The sequence below is a fragment of the Polyergus mexicanus genome, unplaced genomic scaffold, assembly GCF_030449975.1.
Source record: "Polyergus mexicanus isolate NDT 795.1 unplaced genomic scaffold, iyPolMexi1.0 SCAF_21, whole genome shotgun sequence".
Lineage (NCBI taxonomy): Eukaryota > Metazoa > Arthropoda > Insecta > Hymenoptera > Formicidae > Polyergus > Polyergus mexicanus.
Genome location: NW_027223341.1, coordinates 365,882 through 392,069, shown reverse-complemented (window position 1 = coordinate 392,069; position 26,188 = coordinate 365,882). Strand labels below are relative to the sequence as shown.

At 29.5% G+C, this 26,188-nt stretch overlaps 1 protein-coding gene across 5 annotated transcripts in view; it reads left to right on the top strand.

Moving 5' to 3' along the window:
- Positions 1–26,188, top strand: part of Nmdar2 (NMDA receptor 2) — a 160,860-nt gene that overhangs the window by 5,664 nt on the left and 129,008 nt on the right. Inside the window, exon 1 of one of the 5 annotated variants that reach the window (XM_070311989.1) lies at positions 2,004–2,806. The exons of the other annotated variants lie outside the window; for them this stretch is intronic. The gene's annotated coding sequence lies outside the window, so the exon portion shown is untranslated. Of the gene's footprint in view, positions 1–2,003; positions 2,807–26,188 lie in introns of those variants that run through there. 5 annotated transcript variants of the gene reach the window in all.

Genomic DNA, 26,188 nt, shown 5'->3' with positions numbered 1-26,188 from the left:
TTTAATTTTGTATTATTAGTATTATATTGATAAAAAAAGAAAAATACGCTTTATATAAACAATAAAATTTCAATCGCAAACATATTAACAAATAAGATACCATTATTTCGACGAAATTATTAGTTTTTTAATTGTTTTACAAGGTAACTCTTGTTTTAATTTCATCCTTTATCTCGATATTCAATATTTACGCAACTAGTTTTGCGGCTTTTTTTTTTTATCTTCACATACTGTCTAACCGGATTCAAAATCAAACATTGTCTTGTTTTTTAAATGCAGCGATCCGTAAAATGCATTATCGGAAGCCTTTCGTAAGGATTCCTGTTTTTCAAGCCGTTGTCAAAGAATGCCGGGAACGCATTAAGGATGTCGAAAACAAAAGTCTGTGAAGGAAACGATGGAAGATGTTCGTACATTTTTGCCGGCGTCTTTTTTTTTCTGCGTTCCTTCTCTTACTCTTGAGATGCATCTACGATCTATTTTATCACTCTTTTTCGTTCCACTTCCTCCTTCCCCCCTGCCCCCTCCCCCCTCCCCTCTCTACCAGACAATCTCGCAGATAGACATTGCAATTTTGTGCTCCTCCATGAGAACTTCATCGTTTCTATTGAGGCATATAAATGGTGCTATTATATAAGTCACACTGTGTTACTTCTCGACGCAGTTTCGAATGATACAGAATTTGCCGGATTATTACAATTTTTTTATTTTATCATAAAATATTTGTCCTGAATTATCTCTAAATAATTCGTAACATTTGGAACATTTATTCTTTCATAAAATCAAAATACAATATATAAATGTTCTCCGTGTATGGATTTTTTTAAATTGAAAATTTAAAATATGAGAGAAAAAGATTCTCACTGACTATAAATGTATTAAAACAATATACAATAACTTTTAAAATAATCAAATAACACGCGGTTTCATCAGATAAAGGCTTACATAGAATTTATTCATGTCGACAATATAATTATCTTTTGTCTCGCATGTATAATAGTATTCTCGGATGACGCTTGTTGCTTGAATTTCCGTCTTGTTCCTTCACAATGACAGAACCTTACACGAACATTGTATTTTCCTGAAAGGAAAGGGAGAAATGGAGTAATCCTCATGGATATATATTCTAACTACGAGTTAATGCGTTAACGCATTACACGGCCTCCCTTGAGGAACATAAGTACGGACTCACGTATAGAAATTACTGTGACGTGAATAGTTGGCGCGAGCGAAAATATCGAAATTTATGCTATCGTCATCGGTGTAACGAAGAAAATTATAATTATTGTGATTTTATAATTTCCCGTAGAATTATACTGAGTCGTATAATATGGCTTATCTTAATGGTTGATATAAATGGCTAATTAAAAAAGGATTTATATCTAACTACATATTTAAATGCGTATTTAATAGAACATGATCTTTTTTTTAAATATATGTATATGTATATTGTTAAAATGTTTTGTATTTTATATGTAAGACACATTCAAATACATATTTTAACATATATTCAGTAGAATATAAAGGAGGTAAAACTTAAGATTAAGGGCGATCTCACCGATTTCAATGATCTTGATGTATGTTGTCAGGGACATAATTCTGAGTAACTTTTTCTTCTAATTTAATCGTCGCTCCTTGCTTATTAAAAAGTTATGAATAATTAAAGATAGCGACTGACTGATGCTTGAGACATAAAACTACGCACCTTTTCGCATGAATTATCAACTTTTACATCAAAATACGAAAAGAAGGGGGCCTTCGGCCCTTCTCCCGCGCCCATCCCGCCAGTAGGCAGGGTAGACCTAGCTTTACAACTTACAAAGTACATGCTACATTGAACAGAGTATTGTAAATATTTATGTATGTGTTACAGATAAAGAAATATAAAAATAAAATTTAAAATTTTATTTATAAAGAATTTCAACCATTGTGCTTTTCGTAATATTAACAAAAGTATATATCTTTAAAGAATAAGAAAAACGGTGATAAAGATTAAGATGAAAATAAAAAAAAGAAAAAAAAAGAAAACGATTTTATATGAAATATTTTATGACCATTTTTTTTAATACGGAGCACATACATATACTCGTATATGAGCGATATCATCTATCTATGGTATACCAAAAAAAATCGAAATGGTTACCTTGTAGAGAGACAAAATAAATGTTATATTTATATTTCACTGTCTCACATCCAACGGCTCATTTATTATACATTCGGGAAAAATGTCAGCCGGCTCTCTGCCAAATATTCGGATACATTCCGCACATTAGTCCTTCCCCATGGAATTTCCAGGTCTCGCAGGACAATCATGGATTCGTGATCTTCCCTACGGTGTATTAGGATCAATCGCGATCTATGTAAAACACTCTGAATACAGAGAGAGAGGAGGTGGTGCCCCGAAGACGCGGAAGTCTATGTTGGAGTTTCGGGGTGAAACGCGTGCGCGGGTGGTTTTAATCGGGGGCGGGGGCGCGGTCGCGGGGACAGTATCGTCGCTCTTCAGTTGGGTTTGGTACGCGTCTCGCGACTGGCCGCCAGCCTCTCCGTAGAGAGCAGCTTCGTTTTCCCTTTTGCCCTCATCTGCCAAACTCGCGAATCGCGCGCGAAACTCGCGACAAAAAGCGAACTCTTTTTCTGTACTTTTTCGGAGATTCCGCCGAAACTTTTCGCCCAAACTATCGATCACTCGAGGATCGTCCGACTTTGCCGGAGCGACAACCACGAATGTCACGTACACGTTCGAGAATCCGAGAATATTTACTGGTAATTCTTTCTTGACAAGCGGACTATTTTATGACGAGGGGTGAGTCGGTGTGTTTTTGCATGCTTTCTTAAGTTGCATCAGATAAAACACATATGTTATTCATATCTCGCGAAACAGTCAATTACTGTGCGGATGATTTAGTTGGCGCCGGATGGTTGACGTAACGAAGTTAGGTGTATAGGAAGGAGAGCTGACCTTGTGGTCCTGCGGAATGTATAAAATAAATGACTGATACGACCTGCGGTTTTGTTTAATGAGAGCAATTTTGTTAATAAATGATAGAAAGTTAGCGACGTTCAGTTGCCATTAATTATGCGTAGGAAGAATCATTAGGAAATAATCGGATTATAATTCGGAAATAGAGATAGGCAAAATTGATGATTTACCCATCTTATGGGCAAGTATTAATCAAACTATTTATCAAGTGATTGAAATGCTGCATTTCATGCGCTACTTAATCTTAAAAAATGAATAATAAAAAGTGTGTATACTGATAAATATATCAATCGGTTCACGATATAAATTAAAATATAATTAAAAATATAATTAACTCTTTTTTTTATATTTATATTTATCGTGAAAAGAAAAACACAAAATAAAATTAAATATGTAAATTGAATAGTTTTCCATTGTATATCGTAATTATAATTTAACAATGAGAGTGTGGAATATGGATATACAATATAAACGATCATGTTCCAATGCAAGCAGTTTTGAGAGATTCTGTGGAATTGATGAGTAATTCAGGGTGAGCGGACCAATTTAAAGGCGATCGCAAAAAATTTTAAAGACCTTATAAAAAATATAAATATAAACACTTGATTTTATATCATTTTGTTAAAAGGAATTTATTGCCAGATAGAGAATTGATTCCTGAGAAATAATTTATAGGTAACCAAAGTAGCGAAAACGAAAGCAAATAATTTTAAAGGTGAAGCGAGAGAGAAAGAGAAAGAGATATGAGATGATATCTCTTTTCCCCCTGTAGGATTTCTATAATTAATTAATTTATAGCAATCTAAAATGTGTAGTTTCTTTTAGAATATTTCCAAAAATTTTTACTATTGAATGAAGAATTCTCGTGTTTAATAGTGTTATATTACTACATAATCGGTAATGAAATGTAGAAAAATTTTAAACAATCTATATAAGTACTATTTCTACGCGTAATATTTAAATATATCTTGCTTCAGTTAACTGTAATGGTTAATATAAAAATATGATATAATGCTAAATAATGTTTATGCAATGTTTCATAACTTTTTTGTGATTTTATTCTATGTGTCTGTTTTATATGCATAATGTATATCAACAATGTGCTTCAATGTTTGATAAATATGCGTTAGCGAAATGTGTTTAAAAATAGAAGACAGTGCTAATGTCCTATTATCATTGACGCAATGATAATAGCGTATACAGGAGTGTCTAGATGTTGATTATGGCTGTTTCGATAACCTCGTGTAAGCTTGGTAGTGGGACGCAATCCGGTATCGATTCGCGTTACGTTTAATGCGGAACTCTTGTATGTATCGATGGCGCACAACCCAAAACAAAGATATTCGACAAGTGTCTTAATTAAGTTGCGGGAATGCGCATTGTAAGATGTGACAAAGGCGATGCCTCTCTCAAAGATTCGTCTTTTTCGAACCCAAAAAAAACCAGTAATTTTATGATAAAATATTTTTCTGTTTTATAAATGTCACAGAAATTAAAAAAAAATTTTAATAATTCTCTTTTTATAAAATAAAAGACATCTGGCACGTTGTTTAAGACTCGATATATATGAAATCTATTTAATGAAAATCGAATAATATTTTATAATCTTCATCAAATTTATAGGTCAATTTTTTAATAGCCTTATTTTTACACTTCTCATTTTACTGTAATAATATATGTATATGATTTTCGTCGTGTTAGTATATATAATATTAGTTATATGCATTTATTTAGAATAAATTACAGAATATATTTTTAGAATAAATATGGATATATATACAAGGTAGACAATTTTAATGTATCCATTGAAATATCTTAAAATCTACAAGTTTAAGACGAAAATGTTTTAGACAAAAGTTGAATGGTTCAGAGAGGGACACATGATGAAAATATGGACTTGATCTTGAATGATCTTTTCAAGGCTAAGTCAATGCGATCGATGTTTTCTTAAATGGAACCCTCCACTTTTTATTGCGTATTCTTGTAGCTTATCTCGAGAGCTTTTCAAAATACTATAATAAAGTATTTTTTCATTAAGTACTTTTTGAATTATTTTATATTTTAATCTGACATATTTTGATATAAAAAATAAAATACCTTGTAAAATATTTAGTTTTCGATAATCTTACCGTAATATTATTGTTTCAAAAAAATTGATTGTTATTTAAAATAATAAACGCATATAGTATATACAATATATAATCGATGATATTTTTCATGCTATTCAATTGCGTCTATCATACGTATAATTTATACACTAATCCGAATACAGTTAAATCAGTTGCAAACACATGCGAAACGCGATCTATCGTCGCATTACGTTGCTAAAGGCGACTAGTTTAATCGCTCTTTAATTCCAGTCAAAACGATTTTAATTCGTGTATTTCGTTGGGATAAGTCCACGAATTGCCATTCGATTATACAATATGTATAATCCGACATATCGTCTCGACGGACGATATTTACATGTGACTCGTTAAACTTTCTAGATTGAATGCGGTAAACGGGCAAGTGAAATTTCGTGTTCGTACTACTTAGTGTCTATTATCGACGTTATTATCTTATCTGACGTAATCATTCTGCTGTATCATATTATTTTGCATTGCATATTACATCGACAAATTATTTCTGAATATTAGTTATTAATTATTTATATAAAATTCAATTTATTAGTATTAATTGTAATTATTACTATTAATATTTTGAGTCTTATCATATATACATTTTTTTAAACACTATAGTGAAAATTAGAGAAAAAAAGTATATTTGGAATATTTTCTTTGACGAGCTATGAGTTCTTTAATAAAAATCTCTGTTTTATATAAATATAAAATTTCTGCTTTATTAAATAATTTGAAAAGGTAGTGATATAGAAATTATGTATGCATTTTGCAATGTACTACGTCATTATCTACATTGGAATTACTTTGATTAAAATAATTTGAAATAAAAAAGTATTTTGCGTTTTTAGGATCTATAATATTATACATATATGAATATAACTAATTTTGTGTTAATATAAATAATAATTTAATGCTATTATGCAGTTTCATTTTTTTTTTCTAAGACTTTTTTATCAAATCTTCAGAAATTATCTATATTCTTTTGGCGAAAACTTTATATACTTTCGTCAAAAAGTTGTTATATTTTGTAAAAAATTAACATTTCACCATTAAACAATTTTGAATTAACACTTTAAATTAGCATTTTAAACGCGCGTATCACGATATAAATATACTCTTTATTTTATATTAATATAACTAAATTATTTCTTGAGATATATTCCGACAATAGCACGACGCATTACAAGAGACACATATACAGCTTCTCTATAATATATTTACATATATCTATACATATCATAATTTTACATCATAATTTAAAGAAATTTTATATAGAACATGTTTAAAGCGTGTATAATTGATATGTAAATAAAAGATTTGTGTGTTAATAACTTTGTCAAAAATGTTTCAAAATATTTTTTTTTAACTTTTATCGTATTCCGTTTTAATTATACCGCCGTAAAAATTTTACATTGTTGATTTTTAAATTAGATGTGGTTTTTTAAATATGATGTGAACTTTTATATGTTTACACGTTATATATAGCAAGTAATTGCATGATGCTTACATAAGAAACTTTATTTATTGTGCGACAACTAAATATTTATCATTAATGGTGTGTAAATTGTCGTTCCTTAAAGTCTAAAGAAGTCTAAGTGACGACAGCTGTTAATTAACTATCAAGCTGCACACGCCCACAAGCTAGGGCAATAACAGGATACAAAATGCTTAAATAAATGAAGCTCAAGTGACTGTCGCCAGAGTTCGGAGTTGATTGACTTAATTGGGGGCGACGGTTCCATTTTACGATCTAAAACCCGTGATCGTAGAATATTTTTGAAAAAACTATAAATGTGAAGTGCTAGCACTGATTTTGAGCTTATATCATCTTTTTATTTACATTTATGAATTTATGAAACTAGTATTATATATTCAGTTTACGAAATGTAACGATAACTTCACGTATCTCACAGTAATTTCTTTTTATGTACATAAATTAATATACTAATCGTTTTCGTAATTTATCATACGGAGTATATTAAAGTAGATTATTCACACATAAAAGTTAAGAATTATTTATAATTATTATCAAGTAAAATTTTGGAATATTTTAATTTTCACATAGCGTTAATTTAACAAAAATTAATTTTTATTTTGTCAAATAAAATTGCGGGATGGATGTGGAGTTTGTTTGATATTTTTGAACTTAACAAATTTGTCATTTGTAGTTATTTCTATATCATCGTTTTTTGTATGCAATAATTAACAATTATAAAGTTATACATCGTATAGATTAATAATGAAATGAAAGAGCGGTAAGAGAATATTGGAGTAGATTAAACGAGCCGTGCTGGCCAAGTACGAAATTGTTTATCGTCGAACGAATATTGGCATTTTTGAATTGATTCCAATGCATATTATGTTGTAGTTTCGTTATTGTGTTTCATTTTGCCTGTTTATTATTAAATCGACTACAGATAAATAATGTATTCTATATATACATAAAATTGTATGTAGAATCATATAATGATGGTGAAATCATATTTGCAGTACATGCAAATTCTTGATTATTTAAAAGAATAATTAATGAATACGATAAATATAAAGAAAAGTAGAATAAAACCGAGTAGACGGGTCAAACCTACATCTGTTTCTTCGTGATAAGTCCTACTATCTCTGGCTAATTCGTGTTATTAGTTGTAGATCGATGCCAACATTATTTTGAGATGAATCGTGTCCATATGCATATATTTCTTTTCTGAGAAAAGTTCAAAATTTTTGGGCCAAGAAAGATCGATATCGGGGCAACAATCGAGTCGTTATGGATTTTTTCTACATAGAGCATCTGCTTCGGTAACTGCAGCATTGCATTCTGTACATATTAGAGAGTATATCGCACTAGTTTTTATCGTCACTTTGTACGCCGGAATATACAGCCGTCGTGTTTGTTACTTTTCTTGTATTGGGGCAAAATCGGGTATCCACACACCTCACGTGATGAATAGAAGAAACTCTGTTATCCTGACTTTGTCTTCCTACAAAAAACAATTGGAAACGAAGACTACCACTCGGAAAAAGAAACCGCTAAAAAAAGAAAAACTGTTTGAGACTCCAAAAGTTAAAAAATTAAATGAAAATGTCCTGCAACAATATAAAGAACAAGAGAATATCTTTATTTGTGATTTTTGTTAATAGAATACATCTTTATATTGTATTTTGATTAAAATAAATCTAGATTTTGTAATTGTACGATGTTTTACATGTTTTTAAATGAGTATCCGGTTTTACCCTATCGGTAAGGCAAAACCGAGTATTTTGACTTCTCTAAAAAATCTTGTTATCCTTGATAATTAAATTTCTTTTTAACAATTAGCCTCATTTTCTCATTGTTTAAAGTCCACTAAAGATTATTAACAATCAGCAAAATTTATTGTGCTCTCTGATTTTTTGTAGGAAGATAAATCTGAAAAAGTACTCGGTATCCTACTTTCCCCTATATATATAAATTTTTCAATGAAGGTTTACTGTATGTGTGTGTGTGTGTGTGTTAATGTGTAACAATATACATTGTTACGGATCTTGTACGATATTAATTGTACAATTGTTTTGAATTTCTGCAAAATGCAAAACACAAACATATGTGCGTAATATCTTCTACCATGATAAAAATGTATGAAAAGAAAAACAAATCTGTTATCTAAACTAGTTGATAGTTAAATTCCCGTTATCGCGTTTGCTTCATCAGTTCTTTTGCATTATACAATATTTATTTTATGGAATTATAATGCTTTTGTAACAATTAACGAAATTCATCAAGAAATAGGTCACGTAATCGAGAACTATCTTTGCTCGGAACAAAGGACAAAATGAATAAAAGTGGAGTGAACACTAACGATCTTAATTATCTTTTCAGGACTCAAAAATTATTTCGTAATAGGTAAACAACTTAAGTTTATTAGAACATATTATATATATATATATATATATATATATATATATATATATATATATATTCATAAAAATATCAAATATACAGACAAATAAAAAAATATAAAATAAAAATATTAATAAAGAACATACGTTATTTTAAATAAAAAGTCTACGTTAAAAAATAATTTAAAAAGGAGAACACTGAGAACAAGTACAGTTCTATTCGCGTTATTCTGTCGTAATAAATCACCTATCTTCAGCAACTACTGCGGTTAACATTGTTAATTAATGATCCTTGTGTCGAGCGAAACACGTGACAGGCTGACACATAAAGTAAAGATAAATGATTTTTGATTGTGTAATTTAGAAAAATAAATAGAAAATATTCTCTCTCTCCTTTTAACAATCAATTATTAACATTAACCACGTACGATCGTTATTAATGTTTATATTACTACTCATAATGTTTGTCTCGAATGTTTAAATTGCAATCTAAACATTTTTAAAATTTTGACGTTAAAATTTTGCCATATTGAGTCCACTATTTTGAATTTTATAATTTTGACATTGTATTCAGCGATCTAAAAAACTCTTAAGTTTAAATAATAATTGAAAGCTATTTGGTAAAAATGATCTAAATCACAGCTAACTTCTGCAATGTTTACACCCAATATTTAACCATGGATATCTTATTAACCATAATCGATACTAAAATTTTTTTTTGAGGGTTGAAAGTCTTAACAACATACTTTATTTTGATTGTAATAAAACGTCTCCAGCACGTTATATATTGTAGCTATAATATAACAAAGTTCGTAAAAATGGTCTTTTTTTGCAATTTTAATTGCAAATTTCTCAAAATTTTGACGCGATAGAGCAATTTTGAAACCGGATTTGTGTTTAGTACCCAAAAACCTATAAGAAATGACTGGTCTTGTTCCGGTTTAAAAAAAAAATCATTTTTTGTTAAACAGTATAATTAACGATATTAAGCCAATGGAACATTAGCCACAACAATACAAAGTGAGATAAGATAAATAATGCTCTAGTAGTTGACGATTGGAATAATTTTCACCGAGCTACAAAGCCGCGCTTGCGGCACCAGTGTCTAGTAGACATTTAAAAAAAAATATATATACAAAAAGCGCTGCGTGTTGTGCTTATTATTTACAGTAAAAATCAACAAACATGATCACACCAAGTTAAAAGAAAATGAGAGATTAAGTGCCAAACGCAAAAATATCAACGTTAAAAATACAATTATATACCCCGCCAGTTTGTAATCATCTAGATACTATTTTAACCTTATCTTGATACTATCTTATTCGTTAAAAACGTTTTTATCAAAGAACTATAATGTTCTGCTTCTCAATTTTCTCGGCACAAACGCCTGGCAGTTCTACTTCATTTATCCGATAAAATAAAGGAAGGTGTGCGAGAGAATTTGCTATCAAAAATAATGATAATATTTTTATATTTCTCTAGCATCTTATAATATTTCAAATAATATATTACCTATCACGTACATATCACAGGAAATACGAGTCTGATTTGCGATGTTCTATCTATCGTGTCATTCGAGAAATGACATCCCGTCTCTAAGGGTTAGTTTCAAAATTATACAACGCTCTAACGCTTCGATCCTTATGATATAAAAAAAGAATCGTTAATTAAAGCTGAGTATTTTTACATCATCAGATTTAACGGTCCTTCGTCGCGTATATAAGTTAAGATAAATGTATTATAATTAAGGCTGTTATCTGTAATTATACAGATCTAAGATTGAAAGGTTTAAAACCCCGAACTTTTCCAGTTGAAACCCGGACATCCATAATTCATAATGTGAAATTATTACAGCTGCTGATAAAGCTGCTGATAAAAATAGAATATTTTAATTATTAATAATCATTAATATTATTAATAGTCATCATTATTAAAAACTAAGACAAATCCGGGGAAAATCGGATGAATGGCCATGTCCTTGACAACATATGTCAAGCTTATTGAAATCGACAAGATCGGCGTTAATATCCAGGTTTACCAGGTTATTTCTTTATAGATAACTAATTGTTTAATACAGAGAATAGAACAATCCGATTAAAAATATAAAGATTAAAATTGATTCTCAGATTCTTGGTATAACAGAAAAGCGATAAACAAAAGATTGAATTTTAATTAATTAGAGAATATTTAAAATTAATTAAATAGAATAATGAATAATGAAGAAACTTTATCTCTTCCATTCTTTTATGCAACATTTCACAACCGTTATTTAATATAAAGAAAAATACGATTTATATGTATATCAGGATATAAAAAATATTGTGATAAAAAATATCTATGATAAAAATGTACTGACAAAATAGAACCAAAATATTGAATTTTATTATTATTATTTTTTTTTTTTTTAGAAAAAAGTAAAATTTATTCTTTTTGTTTGTTTGAAATATACAAAATAAATTTTCCCTGGTGCATGGTGAAGAGAAGTTCATTTAACACAAATTAGATTATTACATAGAAATTTTGCAATAGCAATTTTAGAGTATTTTTAGTTTTTGATTAATGCGAAGAGAGGAAGAATGATTTGAACATAACATATAGAATTATGTTTTGTATATAAAAAAAGATGAAAAATTTATCTGTTCTTGATTTCTACTCTTTAACATTTTTGATATCGTAAAGAATATATTTATAGATAGCCGCAAGTGTCTTTCCGTACAGCTGATTTCGATTGTTAATGTTTTTGTGTAGTTTTAATATATTTTTCTAAGTGAGAGTATAATATAACAATGAAAGAAATTAATATATTTTAAATCAAGTTATATAAGTCTTTAAGACGCGCATTTTGTGTGCGATTTTTAAAGACGGTTTGTAATATATAACGCTAATACAGCGGATATTGATCGACGTCGCGACATGATTGCTGATATCGGGGTCGATCCCAATATGTCGTTGAGAGCAGATAGCAGTAAGTAGCTCCAAAATGCTATAAGGATCGTATGAACGTGAGAGAGTTACGTATCATCCCCTGTAATATTTGCACAGTTAACGGAGGATGATATATCGCTAAATCTCTCTATTCGATTAAAGACTAATCATAAATAAAGATAAGGGGTATTCGGGCTTACGATGTGTCAACGTATGATGCTTTCAAATATTAACATCACACGAACGCAAAAATCTTCTATTCGTGTTGCTAAAGCGGCTATCTTGATGTGAGGATCAAGACTTGGATATTCACCGTTTCAAGAAAATGAGAAAATGCGACGAGTATGTTTTTTGGAGACTCGTCGATTGCGTTCGCTAAAAGACTAGAGGACTAGACCAATGTTTGTCCATCATTTATTTTTGTCATTTTCAGCGTACGGTTTATTGCTCCTTCGAATGTCCTTTTCGTTTTTTTTTTCTACTAACAGTTTTTGCGTTTTGTTCTCAGAAAGCTAAAACTTGGAAAGAGAGGATGTGAAAAGGGAGGCAATAAAATAGTGATTTTGCAGAGGGATGGAATATCTGTGACAAATATTGCCTCGGTATATTACCATAACGATGAAAAATAATCAGTAACATATATGTACCGTAGAGCAAATAATCGTAAAATGGATTTACGTGAAATGAAGTGTAGATTGCAATAGACTTTTCGTTTCTTAATATTTTGTCACCTTTGACATTCGATTAGCTTTCTCCTTTCTTTATTTATACGTATTTCTAAAACTTGATTTAATCTTAAGCAGAATACAAGATGGTCCTTGTTTCACTATATCGTCTAAACACGTAACATATATTTTATTCTATATTGTGTTACATGTAAAAATCTCTTTTAAATTTTGCTTTATCTCTTGATATATCACGTGTTCTACATGAAAATTAAGCACATATAATATTTTTTGCGTTAAATATTTCATACGTACATTAATCTCGATCTGTACAAAGTTTTTAATGGAATATTCGTATAAATCTGATCCCAAAAATGTTGATGGATATTGCTTAGTTCATCGCGTTTCGCGCTTTGTACAAAATAAAATTTTAAATTTGACTGATCAAACGCGTTTAATTTCTCTATGATTGTTATAGATTATAAATATTCTTAATGTTAAAATTTAATCTAAAATATTTAATAATATTAAATACCAAAATTTTACAGTTATTTTGAAATTTATTTATAATAACTGCGTTGAGATTAAACACGAAATACTACTTTAATAGATATATTTAATATTCCCTTCATTTACTAAAAAATTTTTATATTATCAATACAATTTCAAATCCTGAAAACAATAATACTAATGCTCGAAATTCATCTTTCCACAACGGTAATTATTTAACCACAATAGTGTATGTTGTCGAAGTACTTGCACGATTGCGCGAGTTAACGACGCAAGTGCGATAAATGCATCCGCGCGATATTGTTCATTAGCGAGCAACGTAAACATAAGTATTTATTGCCTATAATTAATCGCTTATATCATCGTTGCTGCGCTGACAATGCATTTTGCGTGGGTGGCCGCGCAAAGTGTGTGCAGGACAATTTTGTTCACAAAAATCGAGTTTTTGTAACTCGCAATACGAAAATATATGTATTTGACATGACATTCTCCCATTTTCTTGCAGTAATAAATGTATCAACAGAATATTATCATAACATTACTACTGAATTGTTATTAATAAACGGACATTAATACGAACACAGAGTTTGTCTAAAATTTCAAGAAAAATAATACAATATATCTGATTTAAATATTAATTGTAAACAAAACTATTTTAATAGTTGAATAAAAAATTTTAAAATGTTTGCTTATTGAATACATTAAAAAAAATATATATATTATTTTTATTTGCAATATTGATCAATTTTTGTAATGACTTTTTAGATTTATTAAAATATTGAGCATTTAAAAAATGTATGGAAGGACATAATCACGGTAAAAAAATTCTTAATAACAAGAATTGATTTTAGAGATAAAAGCTCGCATTATTTAAATTATTTTTGCAACGTATCATTTTTGAAAAAATATTGTACGAGAAAAGTTTTTGGTCTCTCTCTTTTTTTGCAGGGATATGAATTTTTATGTTTAAGTAGATAAATGACTTGGGTGAGATGTTCCATTATACTTTACGTTTAAGAGATTGCAAGTTGGAAAAGAGAAAAGTAGGTAAATTGTATATAATATTGATCAAGTCTACATGGTAGATAATATCTGCAATTTCTATTTCGCAATGTAATTTGTACCTTAAGCGCGTTTGCTAGGAAGCGTGGCTTTGATCTCATTCTTCTTCTATGATGAGATTGTAATATCTTTGAGAAAGAATCTGTAAATTCCAAGGCACTTTTATAAAAGTTAAAGCGCTGTTTGTAAAAAAGAGTTAATGGAAAAAATGCAGAATATGGATAAAGTAGAAGAAATTTCTATTCTGTCCTACAATTTCTTTATAAAAATATTATCGGTTGACATAAAACAGAAGAAACGAATGACGAGTAAAAAAATTATTAAAAAGAGAGTTAAGATTTCAAAAAAATAAATTCGTTAGAAATAAAATAAGATCAAATAGTATAATTAAAGTGACATTCAATGAAAATAAATATTATAGAACTATTAAAAAATAATAAGTATTTATTTAATAAATGTTATAAAATTGTTGAAAATTATAAGTATTAATTTTATTATTAGAGAAACACACTAAAAAACTTATATTCACTCAAAAAGCTCTCTTACACTGCTGAATGCAATATTTTTTTTATTTTTTTGCATAGATTATTTATAAAATAAAGAAGTTGTTATTTTCAAACTTCTATTATTTTCTTTACTTTTTTTTCTATTATTTATTTTCAAATTAGTTTAATGTTCACCACTTATATCGTACATCTCTTTAATTTCAACGTCTATTCCAATAGAACAAAATATTGTTTTGAATGATTATCACAAACTATCCTTATGATATATATATATATATATACTTAAGCTTATATCAAATATATATAATATAGTTATCTTCTCTCTCTCTCTCTCTCTCTCTCTCTCTCTCTCTCTTTTTCTCTACAATTATGTTCTCGAACTGACGTGTCTCTAATATGATTGATGTCGAGGTGTAAAATAAACCATCATTCTTGTAACAAGCGAACGGTAAAAAAATTCGTATAACCAAGAGTCGTATTTCTTTTCACAGCTGCTCAAAAAGTGCTGTATCGATCCAGTAACGCTTCGATATATTACGTCATCGAAATTCCTAAAACTTAACGATACTATTTATAGACGAATTTCTAGTTGAAACATAAGAAATAGAAATTTATCTATAATCTAATATATGATATTTAGAAAAATAGAAAAATATATATTTTTAATTAATATTTTTTGTTTTATAAAATTGTTAAAAAATTTTTCCGTGTAAACAATATTTATAAAATATTTCAGATCACATAATATTTATATCAATTTCCCCCTCAGTGCAATATAAAAAAGTTCAAATATATATAGAGAGAGGTGCACATTATATCATATCGCAAAATAAGTTTGAAGATGCGTTTTTATATATAGACCATTTTACCAATCCGTTGTACTCAAACGCTTGTCTGTTTGCTCGTTGATCAAATGCGAAAATCGAGCAGACCTTTAGCGACTTGAAGGTTGTAAAAATCAAACCAGAAACGACTGTATGGTTGAAAAGGCAATAGAAATGATAAGATAAATATTGAAAGCGTGCTTGCGGCAGAGTAGAAGAATATTTGCCCTCTGTCGTTTTTTTTTGTACTGTTGTATTTGTACGATTTTGACACGGCAGCGAGAATTTTCTTGTATATGTGAGACAAAAATACCCGCCTGAGAAATTTATTCAAAAACCCACATAAAAATGTAATGCTAGTAGTTTCTTTTTTATTAGTTTTTTTTTTCTAGAATCTTGTTTGAACGCTCAACATTACCGCACAATTCTATAAACAGAGAAAGACTCTTTGAAGTTTTATATAAGTTCTTTTTATTACTTTTAAAATTAATTGGATAATTTTAATGATTTACGATTCATTTTTTTTATTTGATATTTTTACGTTTGGATCAGAATGTTTCTTTTCCTATGATAATCTTGGAATTATTTATCGATTTTTTTTTTATATAATATATCTCAATCAAGTTTAATGTTAATATGGCATATTGTCATATTTTAAAATTTTCTAGTTAAAATGTTGAAGGATGATATATATAATATAATATAATATGACAATCATTCATAATAAACACAACTGATTTATATATTTAGAGCATTATAAAAGTTTCTATATATAATAGAAAGACAGTAAGGAATATAAATGTCTATTTATATTTTTGATTATATTGATGTTACTTGATGTGTATTGGTTACATCCAGATTCTCAAGATTGTATGATAGATGTTGCATTTGTCAACCGGAAGTAAATTACTGCTAATCGGCACGAGTATGTCAACGTTCTGTTTAGAATATACACATCGATCGACACACATAATAATTTTTTTATCTCTTCTTTTGTTTTTTGTTCTACGACCCATATCTGAATCGTCTTTCTTCTTTTTTTGTAATCATGTAACACGCGAGAACGTAGGACACTCGATTTAATATTCGATATCCGCGATGGGACCAAGAAATAAATTTTTCATCTAATCAAAAAATATTTATTCTTTGTAAATATGATTGAAAAATATATAAAATGTATGAAATACTTGTTAAGCAGAAATAGTAACGTATCGAAGAATGCAAAAAAAAATATCGACCACGAATAATATTTAAGCATTTTTTTATATAAATTTATTCTTATTGTTCTGTAAAATTCTTGTTTCTTTTTTTTTTTTAATTAAAATTTAGTAAACATCTTTGTAAATATTTTAACTTTATTTACTTCAAGTTTAAAATGCTTACATCCACAATAATTTTAAAATATCGCTGAGCGAGCAGGAGATATTGTTATTGCGGAAAATATTATTTCTTAAAACGGTATGTGTGTGTGTACAGCGTCTTTCAATTATTTTATCGAAACATCGAGATATTTTTCTGTATCATACATGTTTTATCTATAGGAATATTCTTATGCAAATTGGTATTACTAGTTCGACCGCGTGCGCGGCGGCTATTGCAATATTAATTTAGTATTTACGTCCTTGTCGTTTTTCGGCGAATCGGTAGAGCTTATCGATTGTAACATGTTCATTATTGGTAGTTCAAAAAAGATCAGCATATACATTTGATTGCGGGATAAAGGGATCGATATCGTCGAAACCGCGCGAATATTGAAACAGTAACTGACAGGCCAGTGTTGATATTAATCAAATAATCGGAATATAGAACAATAATCGAAACATGACACCGACGAAAAATGGTAATGTTTTCGGAACGTGAGTAGGAAGGGGGATTGAAAAGAGGGTTTGAAATTACGACTTACCCAGTGTAAAGCTGATTGATAGAATAAAAGATAGATAGAATGAAATGCGGGAGACGCATGTGCTCGTCTATCTCGCGAAAACAGCAATATACGCACGGGCATTTAAAATTAAAACTGGAGGATGGATGCGACAAGTGGAATAATTTAATAAATATATTTACAATTTTGATTGTGAATGACATGTGATTTAAATTCTCCGGGATATTTGATTGTGAATAAAACGAATTTACCGGGTGTTTCGTCTTAACGCACCGGAAAATCAGATTAGCCAATGCGTTCAAAACAGGTTCATTTAAATGCGAGAACGCTTTCTGCATGCGCATCATATTCTATTTAAATTGGAAATTACGTTGTTAATTATAAACGGCATGTTTTTCGATTTCGTTTTCCAGTCGATAATTACTTTCACATAATCAGATCATTACAACTTTGTACATTACTTCGCAGCAGAAATTATTTAATAAATAATTGTAGTAATTACGTGATTACAAACACGTAATAAATTAATAAACCTATCCTGTCACACAAATTCTGCTGATAAAGTATAGTACAAATGCACTGCCACTTTTTAACATCCTTTCCAATAGTCATACTCCAAAAATATATTACCGATTATTTATTATATAATTGCAGCAGTTACGTAATTACAAATATGTAAATTATTCATAAAATTGTAAAAAAAATTTGACGTTATAATCGATAAGCCAAAAGAAAAATAATATTTATAATATTTTAAAAATAAGTCAGTTCTTTATTAATACATACGTGGTTGCAAAAATAATTATATTTATCTAGTTGTGCGAATGATCTTATTTAGAAAATTTCTTACAAAGAGAATATATCGATCAACATATAACTACAATATGATATAACATTAAACCCGACTATGTTCAATTAAAAGGAGATTCGCGAGTTACAAGCGGAAAGATTTATTATTTTCCAGACTTATATTTTGCAGATCTCTCCTTACATCACGAATTTATTCATGAGACGTTGCTAATGAAATTTGCTTACGTGATATCATTAATCTTCATCAGCCGACATCGATCAATTAATAGCGATCACCTCTGTACCATAATCCCGAGTTATCTCGTACCATGATCCTTCGTTCTCCACTTTTTTCTTTAGCTCCCGGTTTTTCCATGCCGGTCCGACGAGCTACTTGCGTCAGAGCGCCCCTGGCTGTAGGATGACTCCGCAGGGAGCACCCTTTCCTTGTTTCTTTTCATGCTATCTTCCGATTCTCATATTTTTTTCTTTCATTTTCCGCAAGCGTAGCAAAAATACGCCACATGCGCGTCATCTCCGTCAGAAATTTGCACGTTCTGGCTGCGTTTTTATTTCACGAACCGCGCGAGCTTTTCCTCTTTGAGTTTTTTTTGTGTTGTTTACATCGCTCTCAGTATTTTTAGAAAGTTTGTATTGTCTTGAATCACACAGTGTGTAAGTTATAGTTGGTAATATAATGCAACAAATGCATCATGCATGTGAATCCGTCACGTTGAACATGAAAAAACATTGAGAAATTTAGATTAAATTTAGATTTACTTTAGAAATATATAGATAATAAAAAAAGTTATAACGCAAATTGATACGCAAATTAATAACGCAAATTTGTAGAAATTTGTAGATATGAGACTGAAAATGAAATATAAAAAATAATAATTCTTCATATGGTTAGAATCTAATATTATTATATTGTACTGGGAGTATTAGTATTAAAAGGTATTTAAAGATATTAAATTATTGTAAATCTTTGAAAAAATTATTTGTTATGTTATAAGATACATAACACACACATGCGACTGAATAAATTCAATTTGATGTAAAAAAAATCTTTTGATATCTTAGTCGAGATTTCTTTCCGTCGCATTAAATACTTTAACAAATGTAACGTTGCAAATTGAATCCAAAATTAAAGTCAGAAAATACTATTCTCATTAATTCTTATATTTTACTATAAGTTATTAATGATAAACGTAATAAAATTATATTTAATAAAAAAATAATACAATTTTGCGAAGAAAGAAAATATGTGAGATAACTTATTAGATAAATTACGAATTTTTTTGCGCAACCGTGTCTTTTATCGAGTAAAAGAGGTGATCGTGATTCCATCGGGGATTTTCCACGATTACTAATACGATCATGTTCATAAAGGCAAGATGTTAATGAATTGGCTCATTGCTTTGTTATGTTCTACATCCGTATTGGTTAACAATAATTACACAGATGGAAGAGATTGTTTGGATTGAATTAGCCTTGTTTCAACGATTATTAAACTTTGTTCATACATGACGGGATCCTTCCATAGGATAAATTTATTTCCGTTATACACGCCGAGTTATACAAAGTTGAAATGCGAGAATGAGCAAGAAAGCATAACATAAATTTGTCGCTTAAAATTTATATATATATGGTACATATGTTTTATACTCAATTTTAAATTATCGGCGGAAAATTTTGCAGACATTATTTACATCAAATTACGAGCTAATTTTCAGTAATTTCTCGTTAACGATAAATGCTGAACAGATGCTTCAGGCATCGTCGCACGTTATAAATGTATTTTGCATCTCGGATCCGTGCCTCGTCAAGTTTTAAGAACCATCGAATAAAATTTTACCGGAATACCTGCGGCAAATAGCTTCCGCGATCCACCTCTGAAACAATCGCTGGCGTTGAGAGCAAGGCTTTTTCACCGCATAAATGGCGTTAACAATTTTCGTTAAACCGATATCGGGCAAACGAGTCAGAATTTCATGGTCCTGTGAGCTAGGTCTACTACAGCCGGATTATGTTTTTAAACAATTTCTTACAAAGTCAGAATGATACACTATGTTTCTATATCGGGGTTTTATTGTATACGAAAATTTATACATAATGTAATTAAGTTATACATCTTATAACATACATTTTACATTATGTTTTAGTTTATGGATTTTAAATTTCTTCAATTTTGTATTGCATGACGCGTCAATAAAAAATATCGTCTCTTGATGGAAAGTTGCAGCGGGACCTCTATGTTATTTTTTATACTGAATATGAAATATAGAATGCAATCAAAAAAGTGTTAGCAATAGTTCAGCTTTAATTCTTTATTTGTATTGTTAAAGAATGATCTTTCACTTATAAATTTCTATAAATTTACGGATTTGTATTTTTAGAACTTGCAAATCCTTAAATAAATCTGTATGTTAATTAATCTCTGGTATTATATGATAGATGTCTTTAGCTGTTGGTTTACCAACTAATCCACGACACAGCCATGACGTAAACTACAGATTCGCGGATTTAAAAGTCTAGAAACTTAAACGTTTGTTCATAATGCTGTTCAAATACTGTTTATTTATGTAAACTTTATATTTTTCAGAAAAGCAGATATTTAGATTTTTTATTTACTTTTGTGTAGAATTTCTATAGGTAATTTACATCTCTCTCTCTCTCTCTCTCTCTCTCTCTACAGTTAGTTAAAAAATGTCAAGTACACTCAACTAAAACTAAAAATTAAAGTCGTTGTTTCATAAAAATCTCACTCTATGTTTCAGTTTTTCAGTTAAATGTACTATATATATTGTATTTTGTTTAAAATATTTTGTTATACGAAAGAACGATCTTTGTCTTCTCTCGACAATAATTTAAAGTAATTATAAAAAAGATTACAAATTTGGAGTTATATTATTGTAAGGAAATAAATTACTCATACTAATAATTGTGTATGTAAAGAAAACATTATTACAGATATTTCTTTTCTTAGAATCTTTATATCTATAAAATATTGAAATTAATCTTTGAAACTTGAAAGGTGCACAGAACGAACGATCGAGATGCTTCTAAAAATATCATAACTTCAAATGTCAGGACATTTCTATATATTCGAATTCTTAGTATTTTAAGCATCTTTACGGAGCCCCGGATTTCTCAACGTTCTGTAACAACGATCTTTGACATTTTCTATATTTTCTTTTATGTCCATCTGTCCAAAAATCTCATCGCATGTAGCGAAACACGATTTCTCCAAAAAATTCTTAATTTTTCTAACGCACTTGATTCTCTTATGCAAACTAATTTCAAATATAATTAATAATACAATTAATGATTAGTTAATAATATATCTAATTTTTTCGTAAACGGCGATCTTCCGCCTCGCAATTTTTATTTCTATTTCTCTTTTAAGGTGTATTGTAAGATTAAATCTATACTGGGATTTTGTGAATGTCGAAGGGGATTTAACGGAGAATCTAGATGTTGCGCGCGTGGAAATATATTTTTCCCTCGTCGCGGTAGATTTATAGACCATTATCGTTCATTGTGGTATTAAGAACATTTTAATCACGAAGCGATTTTATCTTCTAGCACTTTTATCACTTCTTTCCGTTTTATTCAAACGAGCGATATCTAATTGCTTTCGATTTTTTATTAAAAAAAATAATTAGTTAAACTTGAAATGTAGAAATATATTATTATTTAAATAGTCATTAACTTTTTGTGTAAAAGATGAAATTATAATTAAAAAATAAATGGGGTAAATTATACTTAAATTTTTTATGACGCGAAACAGTATCGTATATTTCACGGTATGCCCATGTGAATCATCAAAAATGCAATCTGCTTTGTATTACCCGTGCGGGGAATGAAGCGAGAAGAGAGACAGATATATCAATTATTTTTCATATATAGTATTAAAGCAAATCGAATTTACCTACCAAAGCTCTCACGAATATCCTACCTATGATCGTTGCTTGCCGTAGCAAGTGCTTTAATCGGTTTTCATCGTGCTACTGCCCTTCGATTCTGTAACAACGCTGAGCAAATATCTGAACACTTTAATACATTCGCGCCGAGGGCAAATGAAACGAATGAAGTTACCAATAATCAATAATGTCTTACACAACACGCACTTGGCAAAAATCAATTCCGTTATATCTGTTTAACATAAGTGAAATGTCACATTTCTGATGAGTTTCAATAACGGAAAGGAACAACGAGTTTTTTTTATCATATCCTTCTCATGATACTCTTTTAAAATGAACGTAGTATGAGAAAAGGATATAAACAGAGAAGAGAGAGAGAGAGAGAGAGAGAGAGAGAGAGAGAGAGAGAGAGAGAGAGACAATGGCATGTGTCAATATCTCGTATAAAGAGCCAGGAGAAAGCTTTGTGGTTACAAGATCTCATTTTTTGAACAGTCAACTTTGTTCTTTCGTGCTTTCTTTGACATATGTATATTATCACGTATCCGCATTCAGTATATCCTAAATTTTTAGCTTTGATTAGTTTGTCTGAAAAATAAAATCTGATTCTTCAATTTGCAAACTATATACAATATTTCACATAAATGCTATTATTCAAATTCAAAAATGTGTCATTCTCATTTAATTATTATAAATACAAATTTTACATTCAAAAAAAGGATATATATTATTTTTGTATCTTTTCTGGTAATATCATGTAATATAATGTCATGATTGTCGATGTCATCAATGATTGTCGAAATAAATTAACGTCAATATTAAATTAATATCAATACAAAATGATTTTTCGAGTCACAGATTCAAAAACTCTCTAATAGTTTTTTTTCCATGTTACAGGATTAAATTAAGATCGAATGTTTTTGTTCTAAACATTTTTTTTTATTTTATATTAATATCGCAGTTTCAAAACATTGATAAAATATTGAAAATAAAAAGGAATATCTTATACAACATATTCCTTTTTTTGGTCCTGGTTTTAAGCTACAAAATAGTTCTTAGATATTGATATATACGATTACATCTTGTATAAGAAATGTTGATTATTATAGGTTTAAGAATTTTGAATTTTTATGCATTAGGCAGTTATATGTATTACATAAAAGGATGCACAGAAATCTAGGATTTAAAACTAGATCATCTTGGGTAGAAGGCTAAACTCTTCTAACCACTATAATCTCATAGCATCTCTTTTTTTAAGTAACTTTGAACAATGAGAAAGTTCGTTATTTTTCGTATTCGGTAATGCGCAGTTGAAGCTGTTACTTCTTGTAAACTTTTTGATATGTTGGATTATAACTTAGTTTAAGTTGAAATAGTAATCTGTCAGTAATGCTGCGTTTGCTCCAATATGCTTGTTATAGTTTTACTATAAAAAATATTTTTTTTTTTTTACGTAAAGTACACACATATAAAAATATTAGACATAAAAATACTAAAATCTGAATGTCTAATAAATAAAAATATTAAACTAAATTAAATAGGAAAGATTACTTTTTTATTTTATTTTCCCACATTTAACATTTTATATTTAACTTATTTAGTTCTTTATATTTTAATAATATTTTTTTTAGATTTAATATTTTAGAAATAATTGTATGTATAAATATATATATTTCAAAGTTACTTAAAAAAACAGATGCTATGAGATTATAGTGGTTAGAAGAGTTGAGTCTTCTATCCAAGATGACCTGTTTTAAATCCTAGATTTCTGTATCCTTTTGTATAATACTGCCTAATGCATAAAAATTCAAAATTCTTAAATTCTTATATATATGTATAGAAAAGAAAAAAATATATTTTATATTTGCGTAGCGGATTTTCAGACGATGAATATAATTCTTGCAAGCTGTACATTTTTTATATAAATTTTTTTTGTTTACGTGAACCTTTAGTTAATTTTTCAAAAATTTACAAGACATATTTTATTCAATAAAATTTGCAATGCGAAATGAATTTTTGTTATAGTTATAGATTCAACGACATAAATATTTTGCAAAACTAACGTTCTATTCTAGAGAGAAAGTATTCTACATATCGCTTCCCGACATAAATGATGTGTTTTACACGCGGGTCACGCAAATATCCGTCGTGAGTGCTTCACATTGTATGCTCAAAGGTGCCGGAAATTTTCCGGCGTTAACTCGCGCGGCATGTGTATGAGGTTTCGAAACTGCAGCCGACAAAGTTCCTAGGTATTAAGAGCACGCGGCTCAAGAATGCACTGGCGTATTCGTTGCAGTGTTACATACGTGCGGAGGGTCGGATACTAGCTTTCTTACAAGCGGAACATTTGCGACACGGAATGTACGAGAACGTCGTCGTAAATCTGCGAAACTGCGGCCGGAGAGCGCGAAGACTCGAATAAACGGCAGGAACAATATACATATAGGCGAGCATCGCATCGCGTCACTTCCTTCATCCGCTTCTATATATTCGGTGGTCGCAGAAGAGCAAATATACCGCACAAATAGTCCACAGGAACGCAAACGGAAATTAAATTTATCTAACGATCCTCGGAATTTGCGGACGACCCGGATATAACTTCGAGTTTAACTTTCCGACTTATTTCTTCGTTCTGTATACACGACGTCCTGCTCTATCGAACGAGAATCCGAATCAACCTTGATGTATTTCATTCTCGGTAATTTCATTCCTTTATTTCTGGTGAACGCAAATATTTCTCGCGGTTCAACAATCTCGCAATTTGCGCACAAGAGCATAGAATACAAATGGTGTAGAATGAAACAATGTTTCAATTTCGCATTGTTCTTGTGCTCGCAATTTTTAATTAAAAAATATTATTTTTTTTCTACATCTATTAAGTTGAAAATATCAGGAAATTTTATCGCGTAAAGAAAGAAACAATAGCGTAGCAATTTTGGGGGACGCTAACAAATAAGTTGCAATGTATTTCCGATTAACAAGTTACTAGCGCTGTTACAAACCTTGGTGTGCAAATTAATTTTCGGACGTAAACATACACGAAACGAAAAACAGTAAACAATGGCGATATACGGGAAATCTCCGATATTGCGCTTTTCTTCATTATTTGCATTTTTGGAATTTCAAAACAATTTTTTCACACTGAAAAGTTTGCTCGAAAGCCAGTTTTTTCGTAATTTTCTTCTCTTTAATTTTCTAATAATTTGCTGAATATTATAAACAATATATTTAAAATTTAACTTTTGTTTTATTATTTTCTATTTTTATGAATTTATAGATTTATAAAATTGAACATTGTGTATTATTTTATATACATATTTTATATATGCATTATTTTTTAAAAATAGCTCCATTTTATAAAAAATACTTCTATTTAATTATATCAGAGAGACATTATTCTTGTTACGTATTAATTGTTTAAATTGCGAATAAACTTTAAACTTTAAGTTCTATAAACAATGACAACGCGTGTAAAACGAATTTAACTGTGATCGTAGTATTTCCGTAGCATATCATATACAAAAGCACTGGTAATGTATACTATAGGAAATGGCTATGTATATCGTAATAAGACAGTCATATCTATGCAATCTTGTACCATTGACAGCAACGGATATCAAAGGGTTAGAACTAGATTTCCATTTGGGAAGGCTAAACGGAAATTGGACATGCGTGAATACACGTGGCTGCGAGCTGGAAAAGCTCGTCTTAAATTCAATGTGAAAATATTGATGCGGAATACATCGAGTGGCTGGCCAAAGTGTGACCGAGAATGCATTCGCTCTACTAGATGCATGACGCAGCATGAAAAGGCGGGATGAAAAGCATGTCAGAACGTTTATCGCCAAGCATCTCATACATTGTAAGAGCTCATTTCTTTAACGCCTTTGTTTGAGATTTGGAAAGCTTTTGTGCTGCTTTGAAGTTATTCGTGTCATCATTTTAGAGTTTTAGACAGTATGAATTTTAAACATACAAACACCCTTTACTTCAATTCATTGGTGCATTTTCCCGGGAACATTATACAAAAAATATAAAATATTGAACGAATACATAATATTTATCGTGAGAATATAAGAGATATTTCTTTTTTATAAAAAATAAAAAAAAATATTTC